Here is an 8,907-nt window from a genome sequence, read left to right on the forward strand (position 1 = left end):
GGAACCTCAGTTCCAGGGGATCCTATGCTCTTGACTCCTTGGGTAGCACCCCCAATGCCCACCCATACATGATTAACAACAGAGTAAATTCTGAATTCCTAATATTTCTTATTTACATACATGGTGTATAGAGTGCACTCTGCCGTGGACTCTGGTCCAGTTCCTACAAATTGTTTAGATGAATGGAACTGTAGTCAGGTATTGTTTAACACAGGCTGAGGCTGGCGAGGGGGCCCAGCAGGTAAAGGCACAGGCCGTGCAAACCTGGAGACCTGCATTTGATCCCAGGAACACACATAAAGGGTTAAGGAGAGAACTGACTCGCAAAGTTGCTCTCTGACTTCACACACACACACACACACACACACACACACACACACTCACACACTAAGTAATAATAATAATAATAATAATAATAATAATAATAATAATAGAAAGATAACATTCTATTGCACGATTGACATGGTTTCTGTTTAATTTTAAAGCAGCAGATCATATTCGTTAGAAGCTAGGTGAACTCCTAGGAACATGTATTCACAATATGTTCTGACATTTCGTTAAGAACAAGGTTGAAGTGTGATTTTTCTTTTTTTTTCTTTTCACAGCCTTCATCCGAGATAGCAGCAGGTACGAGTTTTCTTGACATGGTTCAGTAAGTTTGGCACTTCAGTCCTTTCCAATTGAGTTAAACGTGCCTTTAAATAGAAGGATGTGGCCCTATGGATAGACCTCATTTCCTTCCTAAGAACTTCAAATGAAATTACACACTTGCTCTCTAACGTTAGAAAGGTCTCCAAGAAATTCTGTCAAGTTCACGTGTTTTAAAGGGACCCCATGTCTGGCTGTACAGCCCCCGAGACGGGTCCCCGGAGAGTGTTACCAGGTGACATTTTGTAGTCCGTGACCTCTTAGCTGCTAACACATGTTCAAAAGGAAATGAGGAGTGATTTCCGACTTCTCTCCACCAATTTCCTCACTTCTCTCTCTTTTACACATGGGTACCTCTAAGCGGTGTAAATTGCATTTGTCTCCACCCTCTATCAATTCAGACCTCTCTCTCCTGGTGAGATTTTCATCTCCTTACCTCATGGGACATGATCCTTCTCTTCTATTTGCATCACCTTCCCAACTCATTACTACTTAAGGACATGTTGCCCTTTAAACACATTCCCTTAAGCTTATTAAATGGTCGCTAGCGTGTTTCAGAACTCAAACAAATTAAAGGGACAAAGGGGAGTTGCCGTCACCTTCCCGCCTCTCCCTGATTAAGTTTTGAAGATAAACAAAATCATCTAGAAAGCTGAACTAAATCTCCAACGGCTTGTTTCCCTCCTTTATGTTTCTGTTCAACTGGCGCTGAAACACAAAGTCAGTTCCTACGTCAAATCCAGATGAGCAGCTTCTCATTCTGGTGTTTTAACCCGTTTTTACTGAGGTGTGAAAAGATAGCACGAGCTCGGTCCTCTTGAACGTTTTAAGGGGACACTGTGAGGTTGCTACACTCTGTGGGGTAAACCACAGAAACATCGTATAGACCTCCAAAGCACACAACTTGTAACACGTTTCTGTCGTGCATATTCTTAAGCAGAAACAAATCAGTTTCTCTTTGTTTTTGGAAGGATCATCCCGTTAGCTATGAACACAGCACATGCTGTGGAAGAACACAATGATTTTTGATATGTACGAAGAACACACCTGAAATTTTGAAACAGTGACAAGTTTCCCATATCTTCCTTTTCACTAAAAGGTACCAAACACGTTTTGAGGCCTGCACTCTCCAGTCGAAAATCTTATAGCTTAAGCCAACTTGAGCTCATTTATAACTGGTGGCAACCTAATTCCGTAAGTTTGCAAGAGACTGTGATTGTCGTCGGAAGGAGTCGGTCCCCGAGGTGCTGCTCTTCAGCCCTGGTTGCACTCAGCCATGGCTGTGGAGTGCGGGGAGGTCTTTTCAAGGCTGGTGGGCACAGACCAGCCAGGGAGAGAATTCCGCATACTGTACGGATCATCGCTCAGTTCAGGGCAGTCACATTGCATCTGGGATCAGCCAGCGTGCTCTGTGAAACCGTCAGTCCTCATTTGTGTCTGGCTGTTTTCTGTCCAGCTGTAAACAAGGCCGGCTCAAGTTGTCTCCCTACCCTTATCTACGTGGGCAGATCCCACAGTCAGATGGAGCCAGCGGCCTCGGCCTCAGCGCTCCAATTGCTTCTTGCCTACAACAGTTCTGGGGCACACTGGGTAGTCACAAAGAGAAGCCACTTCCGGATGACAGGGCTCCCAGTCCCTTTTCAAAAATGCATGCCTTTGATTCCTACAGAGGCCGGCGCACAAGGTCTTTTTCCTGAGATGAAATTGGGTATTCCTAGGAGAACAATTGTCCACACACCCACACCCACACCCCGACAGACAAGCTCAGCAGATTCATCTGGTTGGGAGTCTGGGTAGAGATGAGGATGATCATTCTGTTGTTTTACTGCTCCGGGGCTCAGGAAAAAAAAAAAAAAAAGTCATGGATAGAAGCATTACCAATCTGGTTCAGCTCCAGGAAGCTAACCTTGCTGAATCGCTCTGAGGGAAGGCGGAAAGAAAAGCAGGTACACTGGCTTCTGGCTTCTGGTCTCATCCATCTCGGCCTTTACAATACATCCAAGCCAGAGCTTGGATCAGCAGACATTCCCTTCAGTAGGAGAAAAGGGGAGGGGCGGCGCGCTGGAGGGGCGGCGGCTGGAGAGCCTTCCCTGGCAAGTGGCATGGAGGTGCCATTTAGCATGGGTCACTCTATTGAATCCCCCTAGCCAGCTGGCCCGTCCCTGTTTAGACTTCTCCTCCTCCGTGAACCTGTTTTGTTCTCCCAGTCTATTACTTTGTCAATTTAAAGAAAAACAGCCACAGTGAAAAGCCTGCAATTTGCACCTGTCCGCTCTGAGCAGTCTGTGTCAGATCAGGTGGAGAACAACACTAGCGCTGCTAATGAGACTAAATGGGGGAGGGGTTGCAGGGCGTGGGGGAGGGGAACTATGGGTTTGATGCTTTGGATCTGATAGCGACCTCTCCAGAGTGTGTGTGTGTGTGTGTGTGTGTGTGTGTGTGTGTCATAGCCCCTAAATTAAGTTCATACAAGTTTTTAAAAGCGACATTAGACATTATGCACCCACTAAGAAAATGTTTAAATGTCACATAACTCAGAACTGAGGCTTAGCCTGGGTTGCCTCAGATGAGGGGTGGGAAATCTAATGCTGAATTCTTTCCAAGCTGTCATAAATTTTAGTTTACTGAGACAAAAATAAAACCCAAGTGTCTGACTACAGGCTTCTGTCTAGGTGGAGGTCAGTGCATTTATCCAATTCGGCGTATGTTTGTGGAATGTGAAAGTTCCGCCACTGAAAAACTGTCAGCAGGCAGCATTCTCTCCTCTGAAAGTTCTGTCCCCCTTTATCTCTGGGTATTTCAAGGGCTGTATCTGTGACTAACCGCTTGTTTTGAAAGACTTTAAGTTAAGTTCACTAAGGAAAAAAAAAAAAACTGTAAGCATGGTTTATTAACATTTTCCGAAGCCTCATTTGTTCAGAAACACTGTCGTCTTGACATTAGGATAATTTGGCACATTCCTGAAGAGGACTGAAATCTAGTGAACTGAAAACAGAACGTAGGGGGCTTCTCAAAGGACCCAGGCTCCCTGCGGGTTCACCGGGGCCCCTCCCTGGCACTTCCTGATGAAATAATAACGGATATGACAGAGGGTTAAGAGAAGCTGAGGTGGTAGCAAATGCGTGTCACCAGGAAGGGGGCGTAATTGAATAGATTCCTTGGCTGGCATCCCGCCTGACAGATGACGTTCCAGCTCGCTGGGCGATGACCCTTCTGTGCGGCTTCAGGAGCCGCGCCAGCCATGGCTGAGCCTGCTCAGGTCAAAGGGCTGAGCCGTGTGTAATTCAGAGCAGAAGAGGTCCCACGTTCACTCCACAGAAACAATTACGCTACTTATTTCACTCCAGCCCTGGCCCAAAACTCTCCAGCCTCCCAGCTTCAGCGCAGTCAATCTAATTCTGCCCCTGGGCCATAAGCCACATGAAAATATGTGGCTCTGTGTTTATAAATCTAATCAAAAATAGAAACAGTGGACAGGCGCAGTGAGGTCCTCTTATGGATCATGGGAATCCTGAAATTCTGAAGGCACTTTTGTTTAACGTCTATGGACTCTTTGCTACCGTGCTCTTTGGCCCTCCTCGTTAATCACCCTCTTTACTTATGAGCGCTACAAAGGACGCCGGGGTTCTGCTCCGTCCTGTACTTTCCGAGCATGGATATTATGAAAAATTGAGCCGAGGAAGGCTGCTTTTAAAGGGAAGTATCAAAAAGGGGAGTTCTCTTAACATCAATCTCACCTCTCTATCCATGCTATCTGCTCTCTGCCTCTGGCGATGCACAGATTTAAATCGAGTTCCTGGAAAGAAAAAAAGAAAGAGAGAAAAAAGAATAATAAGTTGCCAGAATAAATTGGCCTGATCAGAAGATACATGAAGAAATTGGAGGCTGCGGGACTCTGATGCGGCTTCATAGTCTCGAGAATTCTAACTGAACTCCCCAGGATCTAATCTGGTGTCTTGCTATGGGTGTCGTTTTTTCACTCAAGACTCCTAAAACTTTGAACCAGTAAATACCCACAAAACACTTAACAAAAGCAATCTCTAGATTAAAAAATTCAGACTCAATTCAGGGAACCAAAATTTCTTATGTCCACCCCCCCCCCCCAAAAAAGTGCTCTTCACTAAAGATTCAGTGTTAGCTTGCTGTGCACACCTTAGGATACAGGATTGCTTACCATGTTTTTTTAAGTGATGATCTAGCTTTGCAACTCTCATAAAAGCATAACATCTGATAAAGTCAAGAATAAACATGTAGTTTTGTGCCAAGCAGATAAAACTCTTCATATATCCACCAATGATTCAGATTATAAAGATTTTAATGAGGGGAAATGGGTTTTTAACACTCTTAACCTTCTTTGGAGTCATGTAATAAACGACTAATAATAAGCTGCTAATAAGTTAGCAGCTTCAAGCTCTTCTATTTGATGCTATTTCGGTTGACAAAAATATTGCACTAGAATATTCCTGAATGTGTCCAAATGGGAAATTAAAAAAAAAAATGAGCAATGGCCTCTGCATTTACTAAATTAGCATAAAAGTCAGAAAAGAATTTTTAACCTTAGAGTTTGCCCTTCTGAAATCACTATCTAGCACTAGAAACAAAGCACATGATATATGACACTTCTTCTTCAGAGCTGTCAATTATATCTTAGAAGTCCCTTTCCAGAGTGTGTGTGAGCTTTTAAAACCTATAAGTGTCCTTCTACAGCTCATGTTAAGACTGCTACTTTTTCTGTAAATAACATAGAAGATTCAAAGATTTTGACTGAATGGTCATTTCCTATAATAAGTGAGATGTGTGTAAATAAATTAAACAAACAAACAAAAAAATAACCCCATCAAAGTAGAGAAAAATGTAGATTCTTTGAAGAGGTTGAATTAGGATTTGTTTGTGATCTTCTACCCCTAGCACAGGAACAGGGGTAATTGAATTGCACATATTTTTTCAGAATGACTGTGGAATGTGCGGGAAAACCCACTGTGTTTCCTTGATTTTTGGTCTTAATTTTTATTTTCTGAAGTGTTTTCAACTCGCGAAGTTGCTGATTTCATTGTCTTCATAAACGCACTCTGCAGACAGGTAATCGGAAGACCCTCAATTTGCAGACAAGTAATTGGATTTGTCCGAAGAACATATTCATGTCACCTCTGTTGATGTCCGTGGGATGCTCACAAAACACTGACTAAAGGTGATCTCCCCTTGCTCTTTTTTGTAGGAGGTTACTTTACTCACCCTTCTACACAAATATCCAGATGTCACATGAGCACTGTAAGAAAATATATGTGAAATAAGATCACTCATTACCTCACATTATATGGAGAGCTGAATCTGAAATGTGGATTGATAGAAATAAGCACCTTGTCATGACATTTAAGAACAGTGAGATCATGAAAGGACAGAAAGCACCTTTTGCCCTGATGAAGAAGCAATGGTGTGGCCTGGAGCATCTTTCTCGGAAGGGATTTGTGGAAGCTTAGGTCAGGCAATTTTTGCAAGAAAGAATCTCTGCTCCGAAACGTCTATGAACTGAAATTTGGGGAGTGTAGTCAGACTCCTCACCATGCGGGGCAAACATCATGTTAGGACTGGGCAACAGGCAGTTCACCTTGACCCTAAGGGAAGTCAGAAAATCTATGACATGACTTGGGCCCATAAAGAGATTTTGAAAAGAATGTAGCCCTGGTGGAAATATTGGTGTGTGAAAGCGTGTTCCGAACGCAATTCCTGGAGTTTAATTTGAAGCCCTTTCAACTAGAGGAGAGTCGCGGACTGAAAGGCAGGAAAGCCTTCAGGTGCTAAGCGCTCTGGAGAATCAAATAGCTGAACTTAGAGTGTGGGTTCCAGAAGCCAAAGAAAGAAGGTGAACAGGAAGGACTCATTGACCTCTGGAGAGGGCCGCTCCTAACTCTGAAAAACTTTGAGGAATGGATCTATGGATTGCATAGTCGGATAACAAAAGGAAAGTAGAAAGGGCGTGAGCAAAGGTGGGGCAATGGGAATGAGTGACAGGTTGACGGGACGGTGGGTAGGACTTGCCAATCAGTAATAATGTCAATGAGTCAGTGATGACGGTATACACGCCACACCTTCCACAAAGCCTAGCCACTGCTGGATACTCTCCTAAATGCATTTGCCAATCCATAGAGAAAATCTACTTTATCCAAACTATGTTTGCTTTGTGGAATGGAAAAGGATACTGTAAGAAACTGTGATTTATAAGGCAAAAATCACCCTTGGCATGAGCATTTTTGGGAACCTTTACCTCAACAACTAACGAGCTCATTGCACACAGCACACACTGTGGCTACAGATTTGGCATCCAGAGTGGTTCCTGTGCTGGAAATGACATTTCTTCCAGAGCCGGTTGTGAATGTGGCTAGCGGATTCAAGGTACCGGCTCTGACTGGGGAATCATCTGCCCACTCCACCCCATGAAGTCAACCCTAGGTTGAATAATCACAGCTGATCTGTACCGTCACTTTTTTGTTTGTCTTAAGGATGGTTTTCCAAATGACTTTGCCCTGGAATTGTTAACTTGTGCTGCAGATCAAGCCTTGGCAGGGCCAAATCTCTGCCGACTGGCGTGTTGCTTTCAGAGAGGGATGAGCATAGCTCCAGCTGTCACTCCTCTGCATTTCTCGTCTCAAGCAGACCAGCAAGGACAAAGATGGAGTTAGACAGAGGTCACACACCAGAGCCTGCCTACAAACGTGTTTTTGCTTAACACTGCACAATGTTTTTTTTTTTTAATTTTGTTTTTTAAATATTGAGCCCTTATTCAAAAATGAGAAGATCGTAATTAAAATTCCAGTTTCTGGATGCTCTGGCAATATATAAAGTTTTCCAACATGGGGGTCAACAGCTGTGGTTGGTGGTGATGAGCTGGGGGTGGGCATACTGTGTGAGCAATATACTCCAGCCTGACCGTCCCTTTCCCCACCATTGCTGGCCACACACACTGAGGCACAGGACCTTAAGGACAGAGAGGGGTTCTTGTTCTTAACTGCTGCATCCTCAGAGCCTGGGGCAGAGGCAGGAAAGTACTGAGGGCATGATACATAGTTAGCACAAACTGAAATGCTCTCAGGGTACATGGGTCCCTTTAAAGAGTGGGTTTAAGACAATAGAATATGCACAAAACTATCACAGGACACATACCATTTATTTACAGGCAGGCCAAATAAAAAATTCTTTAGATCCTTAGGCGGAGAGAGTGCTCACAAATTATTTATGTTTGTACCTGGTACTAAAAGTAGACCACAAGTCAGGCAAAATACAAATAAATACAGCCAGCACATTCTACTCATTTATCATCTTTTCTGGACCCCACAGGCATCAGATTTGAAACTTGTGGGGAGTGTTGAGCCTAGGCCTGGAGCCACGATAATGTACTTCTCAAGTTCATTCTACTCAGGAGTTTTCTGTTTACCATCTAAATCTATATTGAAAAGTAATTGAAAAAAAACCATATAAAACATACCTTAGGAGGGCATGAAGATATGGTCACTCACCACAGAGCTGATAAGAACTGAGGTCAGAAAGTGATCCGTTAATACAAAATCTAGAGAGGATTCAGTACCAAAAGAAGTAACATAACGGCACCTGCCTTTACAAGACGTGTGCACAAACCCTTAGAAATTAGCTGAAAACCTACTCAGAGATTTCAAAAATCTGAAAGAGATATCTACGATTTGCATGTCTTCCCAGAACCCCTGTGTTCGAGGCAGTGGGGCTCTCTGACCTTTGACACTAACAGGGAGTGCTGGGACCTTGAAGAGATGTGACTCAATGGAAATTAGGCAGCTGAACACTTAGTCTAGAATATCAACATTTTTTTTCTGTTTCCTTCTTTCTCTCCCTTCCTTCCTCCCCTCTTCTCAGCTGCCATGAATACTACAGTCTCTCTATAATACACTACTCCACAAGCCCAGAATAATGGCACAACTGAGCACAGACTAAGGCCTCTGATACCAAGAATTAGAATAAAGTTTCCCTTCTTTTAACTTCCTTCTCTCAGGCATTTTGTCACAGTGTGAGCTAACTAGCACCATGACCTCATGTGAGAATAAGACCCAATGGGGCTCTGCAAACACACATTGGATTCAGAATCACTCCCTGGTTTTTCTCCACTGAGTCCTTGAGTACTAGAAGGAAAGATGAGGTGAGATGAGGCCAGAGCAGTGGTTTTAAACAAGGAGAGGTTTTGCTACCAAATTTGGCAATGTCCAGAAATACTTACATTGCCACAGCTCAGGTAAG

The sequence above is a fragment of the Psammomys obesus genome, unplaced genomic scaffold (assembly GCF_907164565.1).
Source record: "Psammomys obesus unplaced genomic scaffold, mPsaObe1.curated_primary_1811, whole genome shotgun sequence".
In the NCBI taxonomy this organism is placed as follows: domain Eukaryota; kingdom Metazoa; phylum Chordata; class Mammalia; order Rodentia; family Muridae; genus Psammomys; species Psammomys obesus.